A 14,770-nucleotide genomic window follows, 5' to 3' on the forward strand; every position below is an offset into this window, starting at 1 on the left:
CCATGATTAGCAATGTGGGGAGAATAAAATGATTTTTCTAAATGGGTGGTTGAAGGTTGTCACGGACTCAGTTGGCTGAATGTTGTCGAATGTTGTGGAGGTTACACACACAGACAGAACGGAGGTCGGAATCACAGCCAAGTCCCCTGGAGCTACGAGGCAGCACCTCTACCACCTGCAACATTGCTCTGCCCTCAGCTTCCATTGCATCAGCCCCTTCTCAACCCCCCAGCCACCAGGGACTATCACTATTTACTCCTACTGGATAGACCCGGCTTGTACTCGCTAGAATTTAGAAGATTGAGGGGGGATCTTATAGAAACTTACAAAATTCTTAAGGGGTTGGACAGGCTAGATGCAGGAAGATTATTCCCGATGTTGGGGAAGTCCAGAACAAGGGGTCACAGTTTAAGGATAAAGGGGAAATCTTTTAGGACTGAGATGAGAAAAACATTTTTTCACACAGAGAGTGGCGAATCTGTGGAATTCTCTGCCACAGAAGGTAATTGAGGCCACAGTTCATTGGCTATATTTAAGAGGGAGTTAGATGTGGCCCTTGTGGCTGAAGGGATCAGGGGTTGGATGATCAGCCATGAGAAGGCAGGTACAGGATACTGAGTTGGATGATCAGCCATGATCATATTGAATGGCGGTGCAGGCTCGAAGGGCCGAATGGCCTACTCCTGCACCTATTTTCTATGTTTCTCGACATCCCCCTTGGTCTTTTGGAAAGAATTCTCTGCCAGCAATGGCGATGGGAGAACGGCAGAGCTGTCCGTGAACGAGCTTCGAGCCCAGGCCCAGTGGTCGAATGCCCTCCCCTTACACCTTCGGCCGAGAAAGTACCGGGGCAGCACGCACAGCGGGTGGAACCGCTGCCTCACAGCACCAGAGACCCAGGTTCAATCCTGACTACAGGTGCTGACTGTACGGAGTTTGCATGTTCTCCCTATGACCGCGTGCATTTTCCCCGGGGCTCTGATTTCCTCCCACACTCCAAAGACGTACAGGCTTGTAAGCTAATTGGCTTTGGTAAAGATTGCAAATGGCCCCAAGTGTGTGTAGGATCGTGTAAGTGTTGGGGATCGCTGGTTGGGGCGCTCTAAGTGGGCCAAAGGACCTGTTACTGCAACTCTGACCTCAGAAGATTAAACAAATATGGCATGCCTCCAACAATGCTTACCAATGCACTACAGAAAACATCCTAGCGGGATGCATCCTAGCTTGGGTTGGCAACAGCTCTGCCAGAGATTGTGATAAATCACAGAGGCTTGTGGACGTAGCCCAGTCCATCACACAAATCAACCTGTACTGCATCCACTCCATCTACGCACGCTGCCTCAGGAAAGCAGCCAACATAATCAAGGAGCACTAACACCCCGGTCATTCCCTCTTCTCCCCGCTCCTGTCAGCCAGAAGATACAGAAGCTTGCCAGCACGTACCACCAGATTCAGGAACAGCTTCTTCCCTGCTGTTATCAGACTCTCATCAACTGGGGATGAGTTTCCCAGTCTACCTCACTAATCTGCACTTTCTCTGTAGCTGAAACATTACATTATAAACCAGCACCTACGCCCCAGCGGTATGAATACCAATCTCAACCCGAAACGTCACCCTATTCCTTCTCTCCAGAGATGCTGCCTGTCCCACTGGGTTACTCCAGCTTTTTGTGCTTCTATCTTCGTATGAATACTAATCGCTCCTTCCCAGTTCTCGGACTAGTCTGACTGTCCCTGTTTACATTTTATCTCAGTCTGATTTCCCACTTGTATCTCGTTTCCCACTGTATCTCGGTACACATGACATGATAAGTCTGAAGAAGGGTTTCGGCCCGAAACGTTACCTATCTCCTTCGCTCCATAGATGCTGCTGCACCCGCTGAGTTTCTCCAGCATTTTTGTGTACCTTCGATTTTCCAGCATCTGCAGTTCCTTCTTGAATACATTTTATCTCTGTTTGCTTTGTTGTTACCTTCTCCTAACTAACAATGATCTATTCTGCATTATCCTTAATCTCCATCCCTTTTGTCTCGTTTTCACACCCTGCACTTCCCTATCTCTCTATCACCCTCTCCCCTCAGTCTGAAGAACGGTCTCGGCCCGAAATGTCACCCATTCCTTCTATCCAGAGATACTGCCTGTCCCTCTGAGTTACTCCAGCACTTTGTGTCTATGTTTGGTTTAAACCAGCATCTGCAGTTCCTTCCCACAACCTACAGTTCCTTGTTTCTTCATATTCAGCAACAATTTTTTTTTTGCCCCACCCGATGTAATATCGGAGTCATACAGCATGGAAAAAGGTTCTTCAGCCCAACTTTCCCAAGCTGACCATCTACAGTAGCCCGACCTGCCTGCATTTGTCCCACGCCCCTCTATACCTGTCCTATCCATGAACCTGTCTGTTTCTTAAATGTTGGGATAGTCCCAGCCTCAACTACCTCCCCCAGCAGCTCGTTCCATGCAGTTCCTTCTTAAACACTATCCATGAACCTGTCTGTTTCTTAAATGTTGGGATAGTCCCAGCCTCAACTACCTCCCCCAGCAGCTCGTTCCATTCACCCATCACCCTTTGTGTAAAAAAAGTTGCCCCTCAGGTTCCTATTAAATTCCCCGCCCCTCACCTTAAATAATAATGTTCTGATTTGACTGGATAGCACACAGAACAAAGTTTCCCACTATAGCTCGGTACACGTGACATTATTAAACCAATATGAAGCACAGAAGGAAATCTAACACAGACGCCACTGAAGTTAAACTGAGAAGTTCCTAATTTATTGAAATTCTATTGATCTCCAGAGCAGAATGCTAGAATCTCTAAATGAATAGTTCTGCTGTCTGCGGACTGGCCCTGAGACTGTAGTCTAGACTGTGGCCAGGTCTTCTCACTTACACGCCCACACAAGGCAATACTCCACAACCTCTATTAATCAAATCCAACGTGGCACTGGACCAGACTGTAACTTCAGGCAAACCACACGATCTCTTGGAGTCTCAACTCCCCCAGCGTAACATAGACCAGTACACAATGTCTCAGGGTAGAGCAGCAGGTAGAGTTGCTGCCTCACAGTGCCAGAGACCCGAGTTCGATCCTGACTGTGGGTGCCGACTACAGAGTTTGCACGTTCTCCATGTGACCACATGGGTCTCCTCCCAGACTCCAAAGACGTACAGGTTCATAGAAACATAGGCATTAGGTGCAGGAGTAGAGGCCATTCGGCCCTTCGAGCCTGCACCGCCATTCAATATGATCATGGCTGATCATCCAACTCAGTATCCCGTACCTGCCTTCTCTCCATACCCCCTGATCCCCTTAGCCACAAAGGCCACATCTAACTCCCTCCTATATATACCAAATGAACTGTGGCCTCAACTACCCTCTGTGGCAGAGAGTTCCAGAGATTCACCACTCTCTGTGTGAAAAAAGTTATTCTCATCTCGGTTTTAAAGGATTTCCCCCTTATCCTTAAGCTGTGACCCCTTGTCCTGGACTTCCCCAACATCGGGAACAATCTTCCTGCATCTAGCCTGTCCAATCCCTTAAGAATTTTGTAAGTTTCTATAAGATCCCCCCTCAAGCTTCTAAATTCTAGCGAGTACAAGCCGAGTCTATCCAGTCTTTCTTCATATGAAAGTCCTGACATCCCAGGAATCAGTCTGGTGAACCTTCTCTGTACTCCCTCTATGGCAATAATGTCCTTCATCAGATTTGGAGACCAAAACTGTACGCAATACTCCAGGTGTGGTCTCACCAAGACCCTGTACAACTGCAGTAGAACCTCCCTGCTCCTATACTCAAATCCTTTTGCAATGAAAGCTAACATACCATTCGCTTTCTTTACTGCCTGCTGCACCTGCATGCCTACCTTCAATGACTGGTGTACCATGACACCCAGGTCTCGTAGGTGACATTCGTAGGTGAAATTGTAAATTGTCCATAGTGTGTGTAGGGTAGCGTGATCGTGCGTGGATCGCTGGTCAGCGCGGACTCGGAGAAAACGAAGGGCCTGAATCTGGGTATGCAAGGAAGATGAGAGATAGTCTTGCCATCATGTTCGCCATGGGTATTGTGGGCTGAAGGGCCTGTTCTTGTGCTGTACTGTTCAATGTTCTCTAATGTTGCAACGATACGGAGAGACTGGGCTTCTTCTCCCTGGAACGTGGGAGGCCACAGTGATGACCTTACAAAAGTTTATAAAATCATGAAGGATCCGGAGAAGATAGAGAAGTCAGAATCTATTTCCCTGGGCAGTGGAGCGTAGAACTAGAGGGCGGAGGTGAGAGGAGAGACATTTAAAGATCAGAGGGTGGTGTATATCTTCAACAAGGTGGTGGTGGTGGTTAGAATTGCAGCCTTTCCAAGGCGTTTGGACAGGTAATTGGATGGGAAAAGTGGAGAGGTATATAGGGGTGATGAGGGGTTAGTATAGGTTGCCATCACGATCGGCTGGGCCAAAGGGCCCGTTTCTGTGCTCACAATTATGATAAAGGCCTCTATGTCGAAGGGAGATGAACACAAAGGCGTACAGAGTCCAGGTCGCTCTGCATCTTGGCACAGGAGCACCCTGGTTGGGTTACTGGAGGAACAGACACAGACCTGGTCTACTCATCTAAACTCGTGTAAAGTCCCGCCACAGCAACTGGGGAATTTAAAACCAAGTAATTAAGTGGATCTATTATTCACAAAGAAAACCACAACTGCAGTTAAAAACCCATCTGGCACACTAGCCTCCCACAGAGGAGAGAATCTGCCATCCTTACCCAGTCTGGGTGTATACGTGACTCCAGTCCGTCCTTACCCAGTCTGGGTGTGTACGTGACTCCAGTCCCCATCCTTACCCAGTCTGGGTCCATACGTGACTCCAGTCCCATCCTTACCCAGTCTGGGTGTATACGTGACTCCAGTCCCATCCTTACCCAGTCTGGGTGTATACGTGACTCCAGTCCGTCCTTACCCAGTCTGGGTCTATACGTGACTCTAGACAATAGGTGCAGGAGTAGGCCATTCGGCCCTACGAGCCAGCACCGCCATTCACTGTCATCATGGCTGATCATCCACAACCAGTACCCCGTTCCTGCCTTCTCCCCATATCCCCTGACTCCGCTATCTTTAAGAGCCCTATCTAACTCTCTCTTGAAAGCATCCGGAGAACCAGCCTCCACCGCCCTCTGAGGCAGAGATTTCCACAGACTCACAACTCTCTGTGTGAAAAAGTGTTTCCTCGTCTCCGTTCTAAATGGCTTACCCTTTATTCTTAAACTGTGTGGCCCCTGGTTCTGGACTCCCCCAACATCGGGAACATGTTTCCAGCCTCTCTTGTGTCCAAATGTTATGTTTCCATAAGATTCAAGATTCAAGATAGATTTAATTGTCACGTGTGCCTGATGGCACAGTGAAATGAATTTCCATACAGCCGTACAATAAAAATCAACAGGACACAACACACTATAGGGTTTGACATGCATTTAATGCATTTTGTTGTCTCTGTACTGTACACTGACAATGACAATTAAAATTGAATCTGAATCTGAATCTGAATCTGACATAAAACATCCCCACACAGCAGAATCAAAGTTCCCCACTGTGTGGTAAGGCACCAAAGTCAGTCTTCTTCCTCCACTATTCCCTGTGGTCAGGGCCTCCCCGTGCCTTCCGCAGTTGCCGCTACGGGCGGCCCGATGTTCAGGACCGCACGCCGGGGGTGTTAAAAGTTCGACGTCGGGGCTGTGCCCCGTCAGATCCCTTCTCATCTTTCTAAATTCTAGAGTGTACAAGAGTTTGTTTGACATTTCCACCCTGGGGAATAAGCTTTGACACTGTTCCACCTGGGACAGGCACATAAATGGGCACCAACGGCTAAATCCCCAGGTTTACTGGAAAGTAAAAAACTGCCTTCTATTTTTGGACTGACCCTGGGCTCCCAGCGTTAGTTCAGAAATATTTAACAGATCATTCAATTGCCCGGCTAGCTTTGCGTTAAAGAACAGAGGGATGATAATGATGCTCCTTGCTCCGGATATGTCAGGATGTCTGCATCAGCAATGTAGGCGAGTGTTTTGTGCTCTCTCTGCTGCTATGTAGAATGCTCAACAATACTCAATGGACAGGAAACACACACACATTCCATGTACAGTGCTTTAACAGCACTGGGCCTGTACTCGCTGCAATTTAGAAGGTTGCTCCCGATGTTGGGGAAGTCCAGGACAAGGGGTCACAGCTTAAGGATAAGGGGGAAATCCTTTAAAACCGAGATGAGAAGAACTTTTTTTCACACAGAGAGTGGTGAATCTCTGGAACTCTCTGCCGCAGAGGGTAGTCGAGGCCAGTTCATTGGCTATATTTAAGAGGGAGTTAGATGTGGCCCTTGTGGCTAAGGGGATCAGAGGGTATGGAGAGAAGGCAGGTGTGGGATACTGAGTTGGATGATCAGCCATGATCATATTGAATGGTGGTGCAGGCTCGAAGGGCCGAATGGCCTACTCCTGCACCTAATTTCTATGTTGAGGGGGGGGCCTCATTGAAACCTACAGAACCTTTGTGAAAGGCCTGGATAGAGTGGATATGGAGAGTATGCTTCCACAGGTGGGAGAGTCTAGGACCAGAGGACACAGAATTAAAGGGCACTCTGTTGGAAAGGAGATGAGGAGGAACCTCTTTAGTCAGAGGGTGGTGAATCTGTGGAACTCATTGCCACAGAGGGTGGTGGAGGCCAATCTGAATATTTCTAAGGTGGAGCCAGACAGATTCTTGATTAGAACGGGTGTCAAGGGTTATGGGGAGAAGGCAGAAAAATGGTATTAGGAGGCAGATATAGATCAGCCATGATTGAATGGCAGAGTAGACTCGATGGGCCGAATGGCCTAATTCTACTCCTATAACTTGTGAACAAAGATGCATACACTCTGCAAAGAACACACAGAGGGTGGTGGGTGTATGGAACGAGCTGCCGGAGGAGGTAGTTGAGGCTGGGACTATCCCAACGTTTAAGAAACAGTTAGACAGGTACATGGATAGGATACACAAAAAAGCTGGAGAAACTCAGCGGGTGCAGCAGCATCTATGGAGCGAAGGAAATAGGCAACGTTTCGGGCCGAAACCCTTCTTCAGACTGATCGTGGGCGGGGACAAGAAAGGGAAAAGGAGGAGGAGCCCGAAGGCTGGGGGATGGGAGGAGACAGCAGGGGGGCTGAGGAAGGGGAGGAGAGATAGCAAGGACTAACAAAATTGGGAGAATTCGATGTTCATGCCCCTGGGATGCAGACTCCCCAAACGGAATATGAGGTGCTGTTCCTCCAATTTCCGGTGCTGCTCGCTGTGGCCATGGAGGAGACCCAGGACAGAGAGGTCGGAGACGGAGTGGGAGGGGGAGTTGAAGTGCTGAGCTACCGGGAGGTCAGCTTGGTTATTGCGGACCGAGCGGAGGTGTTCGGCGAAACGATCGTCCAACCTCTTAAATACATGGATAGGATAGGTTTGGAGGGATATGGACCAAACGCAGGCAGGTGGGACTAGTGTAGCTGGGACATGTTGGCCGGTGTGGGCAAGTTGGGCCGAAGGGCCTGTTTCCACGCTGTATCATTCTATGACTGTATAACACCGCCATTCACCCAGCGTACAATCATTTTTATGCCATTGTGATTTCTGAAGAATGTTGCTCTCCAACCGGGTTCCTCTGCCCACCCAGGATAACCTTTATCCCCCCCCCCCCCCCCCCCCCCCCCCCCCCCCCCCCCACCCCCCTTGCTTATTTGGAATCCACAGCTCTCAAAGCCCCTTCTCCCACCACTCTTTCAGAAGCACCAACCCGCAAGGTTATCAGCGTGCCTACCATATCACTTCAATACTTTTAAGTGCCTTTATCTCCGTAGATCCCGACCTCGGGTGCTGTCTGTGTGGAGTTTGCATGTTCTTCCTGTGACCATATGGGTTTCCTCCATGTGCTCTGATTTCAACCCACGTTCCAAGGACGTGCGGTTTTGTAGGTTAATTGTCCCTGGTGCGTTGGACATAGAACTAGTGTACGGGTGATTGATGGTCAGTGCCGACTCCATGGGCCACCGGGCCTGTTTCCACGCTGTAATTCTAATCTAAGACTGGATAGACTTGGTTTATACTCTCTAGAATTTAGGAGATTGAGAGGGGATCTTATAGAAACTTACAAAATTCTTAAGGGGTTGGACAGGCTAGATGCAGGAAGATTGTTCCCGATGTTGGGGAAGTCCAGGACAAGGGGTCACAGCTTAAGGATAAGGGGGAAATCCTTTAAAACCGAGATGAGGGGAACTTTTTTCACACAGAGAGTGGTGAATCTCTGGAACTCTCTGCCACAGAGGGTAGTTGAGGCCACAGTTAATTGGCTATATTTAAGAGGGAGTTAGATGTGGCCCTTGTGGCCAAGGGGATCAGAGGGTATGGAGAGAAGGCAGGTACGGGATACTGAGTTGGATGATCAGCCATGATCATATTGAATGGCGGTGCAGGCTCGAAGGGCCGAATGGCCTACTCCTGCACCTAATTTCTATGTTTCTAATCTAAAGAGACTTCCAAAGAATCTCCACCAGCTGAGAAGAACTATTTTCAGTGGATATTTTTAAGGCAGAGGTAGATAGATTCTTGATTAGTGTGGGTGTCAGAGGTTGTGAGGAGAATGGGGTTGAGAGGGAGAGATAGATCACCCATGATTGGATCTCTAATCCAACCAGGCCTCTCCCTGTTTGGATGTGAATGGGGCTATATAGATGCAGCCTGTGGGATATTTGAACCCATTGACACACGAGTACTGTACAGCCACACCTGAACCGACAGTCAGACATCCCCATGGATGTTCAACCTCCTGGTCCAGTCAGTCTACACTAATCCAGCCATCTATCTACATGTCAGCACGCTGCTTAATGCTTGCAAATTTGTCTTTGTTTGTTTGATCTGATTAGTCCGTGATCCGGCCTTGCCTTTCAGAGTATTCCACGCGTGCCTACTGCTCCGAGCCCAGATCCTCGATTATCCGCTCTATCCTATCACCCAGCTGGAGATAACAGGATTACTGCAGTAAACCTTCCCGGGCTGGCCTCCATGTAAGCAAGGAGTCGGCTGGCATCCCGTCAGGCCATCCAGCTACAGAGTGACCCACGCACAGGATCGATCATCAAACTTGCCAGACCAGGACTGGACGGTGAGTGTTATGGTGAAATACCGACGGTCAAAGTAGGCCGCTCTGTGGGGGGGGGGTGATGAGGAAGGCTGTACTCTCTGGGCTGATCATGGCTGATCTATCTCTCTCTCATAACCCCATTCTCCTGCCTTCTCCCCATAACCCCTGACACCCATACTAATCATGAATCTATCTATCTCTGCCTTAAGAATATCCTCTGATGACCTCCACAGCCGTCTGTAGCAATGAATTCCACAGATTCACCACCCTCTGACTAAATAAGTTCCTCCTCATCTCCTTCCTAAAGGAACGTCCATTAATTCTGAGGCTGTGCCCTCTGGTCCTAGACTCTCCCACTAGTGGAAACATCCTCTCCACATCCACTCTATCCAGGCCTTTCATTATTCTGTACGTTTCAATGAGGTCCCCTCCTCATTCTACTAAACTCCAGCGAGTACAGGCCCAACGCTCATCATATGTTCACCCACTCATTCCTGGGATCATTCTTGTAAACCTCCTCTGGATCCTCTCCAGAGCCAGCATATCCTTCCTCAGATATGGGGCCCAAGATGGCTAACAATATGTAAAGGGGAGTTTGTCCAACTTCTCCCAGTGTGTGGGGAATGATTGTGAACATGGTATAACAGAACTGGTGTCAACGGGTGATCGATGGTTGCATGGACTCGATGGGACGAAGGGCCTGTTTCCATGCTATAGCCCTGAACTAAACAAAGTACTTCACCTGGGATGGGTGGGTGCACAGTCTTACAAGGAGAGGTCGAGGAGAATTGGGTGCTGTATTGAATAGGATTCATGGGGATCCAATATGGGGAAAGCATGGAATCAGGCCATTCAGCCCATCACGTCCATGTTGACCTGTGGACACCCACCATAGCCATAGAAGTACTTGGTTTATACTCTCTAGAATTTAGAAGATTGAGAGGGGATCTTATAGAAACTTACAAAATTCTTAAGGGGTTGGACAGGCTAGATGCAGGAAGATTGTTCCCGATGTTAGGGAAGTCCAGGACAAGGGGTCACAGCTTAAGGATAAAGGGGAAATCCTTTAAAAACGAGATGAGAAGAACATTTTTCACACAGAGTGTGGTGAATCTCTGGAACTCTCTGCCACAGAGGGAAGTCGAGGCCAGTTCATTGGCTATATTTAAGAGGGAGTTAGATGTGGCCCTTGTGGCTAAGGGGATCAGAGGGTATGGAGAGAAGGCAGGTACGGGATACTGAGTTGGATGGCGGTGCAGGCTCGAAGGGCCGAATGGCCTACTCCTGTACCTAATTTCTATGTTTCTATGTAGAGACAGGCAGCACGGTGTCACAGCGGTAGAGTTGCTGCCTCACAGCACCACAGACTCAGGTTCAATCCTGACCACGGGTGCTGTCTGTACGGAGTTTGCACGTTCTCCCCGTGACCTGCGTGGGTTTTCTCCGAGATCTTCGGTTTCCCCCCACACTCCAAAGACGTGCAGGTTTGTAGGTTGACTGGTTCGATATACAGTAAATGTAAAATTGTCCCGAGTGTGCAGGATAGTGTTATGCCCCTGTCCCACTTAGGAAACCTGAACGGAAACCTCTGGAGACTTTGCGCCCCACCTAAGGTTTCCGTGCGGTTCCCAGAGGTTGCAGGTGGTTGCCGGAGGTTGCAGGTAGTGGAAGCAGGTAGGGAGACTGACAAAAACCTCCGGCAACCGCACGGAAACCTTGGGTGGGGCGCAAAGTCTCCAGAGGTTTCCGTTCAGTGAGACAGGGGCATAAAGAGTGCGGGGATCGCTGGTCGGTGCGGATTCGATGGGCCGAATGGTTTGTTTCCGCGCAGTATCTCTAAACTGAGCTGAGCCGATTATAGGGAAGGATTCAGTAGAACCTAAGGGCAACATGGAAGGAGTGGGCTGAATGGCCTGTCCAGGCACATCTGGGTAACATTCCTTCGGCCTGCAATATTCCACTGCCTTGCTGAGTGAGGTGTGACAACTTCACATCTACAAGGCAGCGCGGTTTATTGATCCACACAACAGGAACATTAGCAAGGACCTCCGCTTCCACAGACCCTGTAATGTATCTGCAAATCCCATGGGGGACCTTATCCAATATGAGACATCAGGCAAACAGGCCACATCCAACCAAACCAGGGCTGGTAGCCCACAGCCTGGCCACAGAATGGACAAGGAGAGGCTGGGATTAGAGCAGTGCAGAGATCTCACAGAGAGCTGCAGCGTTGAAGGGGTTTAGGGGGGTTGTAATGAAATCTAATCCAATCTGTAGATCACCGCAAGAAGTCAAGTTAACAAATTATAAATATAAAAACAGTTGGCAGCGGGAGCAAGAGATGGGTGGTTGACATTAAACGATTCAGAAGATCCTGACTCATCCCAGTAATTTCAGCATGGCGTCTACATGGTGTTTCACGGAGTGTCTGAGGATGTACCGGGCATGCCAACCTCACCCACACCCACGCCCACCTCAGAGGGGCCTGTGCACCCGGGACACGCAAGTCAGTGGCGCAGTGGGTAGAGCCGCGCCTCACAGGCACCAGAGACCCAGGTTCCATCTTGACCTCGGGCACTCGCCGTCTGTGTGGAGTTTGCACGTTCTCCCTGGGACCGTGTGGGTTTCCCTCCGGGTACTCTGGTTTCCTCCCACATCCCAAAGACATGCGGGCTTGTAGGTTAATTGACCCTCTGTAGATTGCCCCCTGGTGTGTATAGAACTAGTACAAAGGTCTCGTTTTCACCCCACAAACAGCTAACAACGGTTACACAAAAAAGCTGGAGAAACTCAGCAGGTGCAGCAGCATCTATGGAGCGAAGGAAATAGGCAACGTTTCGGGCCGAAACCCTTCTTCAGCTAACAACGGCCTGTTTCCTTTATCATTATTAAATATTTTGCATATCTTTCATTCACTGTTCTTTATCTCTCTACACCACCGTCTATATCTCTCGTTTCCCTTGTCCCTAATTAGCCTGAAGAAGAGTCTCGACCCGAAACATCACCCGTTCCTTCTCTCCAGAGTTGCTGCCTGTCCCGCTGAGTCACTCCAGCTTTTTGTGTCTTATCTTTAGTACAAATGGATGGTTGATGGTCGGCATGGACTCAATGGGCCAAACGGCCTGTTTCCATGCTGTATCTTTCAGTCAGTCAGACTCGTCCAGTTAGTTAAAGACCCTCCCTATATCTTCCTCATCAGTCAGAAGAAGGGTCCAGACCAGAAATGTTTACAGTCTAGTTTACTGTCCCGTGTACCGAGGTACAGTGAACTTTTGTTGCGTGCTAACCAGTCAGCGGAAAGACAATACATGATTACAATTGATTATCATGTGTCCATTCCCTTCACAGAAGTTACCTGACCCACTGAGTTAATTTAGATACGGTGTGGAAACAGGCCCTTCGGCCCACTGAGTCCGTGCCGACCAGCGATCACCCCATTCTATCCAACGCACTTGGGACAATCTTACAGAAGCCAATTAACCTGCATATATTTGGAATGTGGGTGGAAGCTGGAGCACCTGGAGCAAACCCACATGGTCCACCTATGCACCAGTGTGCCCCCCAACACTGTTCCTCCAGCACTTTGCGTTTTGCTCCCTGTGTTTCCACATTCTCCACTTTTATTTCTCCTTAACAAGGTTCTATTTCAATAATCACAGTTGCAAAGTACCAGGAACATCAACACCGCTCAGCAGTTTCCAAACATCAATCAATCAATCCTCAGATTACAACGTTATCATCAGTATCCAGCGCACGCTCGGCAACCAGCGTGGGCACCGTGTGTTCCCTCGTTACAGGGCCCCGCGAACACGGACATAGGCCTGGAGAAGAGGCCAGCAGTCGACTCTGGCGTGACCATCGACCGCCCGCTGCCTGGATCCTCGAATGGACAAACCGACAGGGAGATTCTCCCCCTCCCACCCTCCGCACCGGGTGACCAAAGATCAGGAGCGTGGAGCCGAAACCTGAGGAGCAGCCCCTTCAGATACTCATCCAGGGGCTGCAACTTCCCGTACTCCATATACACGTGGAACACTGGTCTCTTCCTGCAGAAGGAGCGCTGCACTGCCGGACACACATGGGAGCCGGATTATGCCACTCGGCCCCTCCAGTCTATCCCGCCCTTCAGTCCGATCACAATGTTTGGGGGTTGGCACGGTGGTGCAGCGGGTAGAGCTGCTGCCTCACAGCGCCAGAGACCCGGGTTCCATCCTGACTACGGGTGCTGCCTGTACGGAGTTTGCACGTTCTGCGTGGGTTTTCTCCAGTTTCCTCCCGCACTACAAAGACGTGCAGGATTTAATATAAAAGTAAATTGTCCCCAGTGTGTGTGTGAGATAGAGCCAGTGTACGGAGCCAGTCGCAGATTCAGCCTGTTGTGATCCTTGTCCAGCATGGGCACAAAGGGCAGAGTGGCCGCCATCTATAATTAAATGAGGATTCAAGCCCTGGTTTCACAGCTAAGGGGAGATGAGAAATGGGGGTTCCCTTGCAGGGAGCTAGCATGGAGCCTGAGGGCCGAATGGCCTCCCGCTGAGTTTCCAATGAAGAGGTGTATGGGAGGAAGTTAGGAGATCCCACTGCTTGAGATCCTGGGAGGAGATGACACTTGGGAGATAGATGGTGCAGTGGAGACTGAACACGCTGCAAACAAGGACAAAGCAATACGTCAGGAGATTTATCTTAATCGTGAAGATATCTGGGCTGTAGGAGTATTTATTCCGGCCACACACGGAGCCTCGAGCGTGCTGCCAGACCAGTCAACATCTCTAATTCCACCGTCCCAGACTGACATGGGATAGCAGGAGCAGCCGGGCGGAAAGGCGGCCCTGCCCTAGGAGAGGGGAGCAGCGTGGCTGGTGCTTAAAACAAGCAGATGGTAGAACTGAAGCTAGACACAGAGTGCTGGAGTAACTCAGCAGGAATGGCAGCATCTCTGGGTGATGTTTCAGACTCAGTCTGAAGAAGGGTCTCGACTTGAAACGTCACCCATTCCTTCTCTCCAGAGATGCTGCCTGACCCGCTGAGTTACTCCAGCACTCTGTGAAACGTCACCTATCCATGTTCCCCACAGATGCTGCCTGACCTCCAGCAGATCTGTGCCACCTGTCCCGCTGCGCTGAGTTACTCCAGCACTCTGTGAAACGTCACCTATCCATGTTCTCCACAGATGCTGCCTGTCCCGCTGAGTTACTCCAGCACTCTGTGAAACGTCACCCATTCCTGTCTCTCCAGAGATGCTGCCTGTCCCGCTGAGTTACTCCAGCCTTTTGTGTCTGTCTCCAGTTTAAACCAGCATCTGCAGTTCCTTCCTACACATGGCGATAGATCCTGTGGCCCCGCTCTCCCTGCCTGAGACAGATGGTAAATGTTCCATTCACCTCCGTCCACTGGGACCGACCACTGCAGAACTGCTCAAAGCTTTATCTGCAGACTGAGAAACGCTGCCCTTCCACTCCACTCTCCCTGCACCATTCCCTGCCCCCCCTCCCCTCCAAATACACTCACCCACACAGGCACAGGCATCACGATGGCACAGGGAACGGTGGCGCAGCGGGTAGAGCTGCTGCCTTACCACGGCCAGAGACCTGGGTTCCATCCTGACCACGGGCGCTGTCTGTGTG

General features: G+C 49.9%; 1 long non-coding RNA gene across 1 annotated transcript in view; it reads left to right on the plus strand.

The window, feature by feature from the left end:
- Nucleotides 1-14,226, plus strand: part of LOC129694563 (uncharacterized) — a 32,618-nt gene extending 18,392 nt beyond the window's left edge. The window contains exons 2-3 of the long non-coding RNA XR_008723015.1: nucleotides 8,954-9,167; nucleotides 12,495-14,226. This is a non-coding gene — a long non-coding RNA (uncharacterized LOC129694563). The remainder of the gene's footprint in view (nucleotides 1-8,953; nucleotides 9,168-12,494) is intronic.
- Nucleotides 14,227-14,770: the final 544 nt, after the last annotated feature.

Source organism: Leucoraja erinacea, unplaced genomic scaffold (assembly GCF_028641065.1).
Source record: "Leucoraja erinacea ecotype New England unplaced genomic scaffold, Leri_hhj_1 Leri_70S, whole genome shotgun sequence".
Taxonomy (NCBI): domain Eukaryota; kingdom Metazoa; phylum Chordata; class Chondrichthyes; order Rajiformes; family Rajidae; genus Leucoraja; species Leucoraja erinaceus.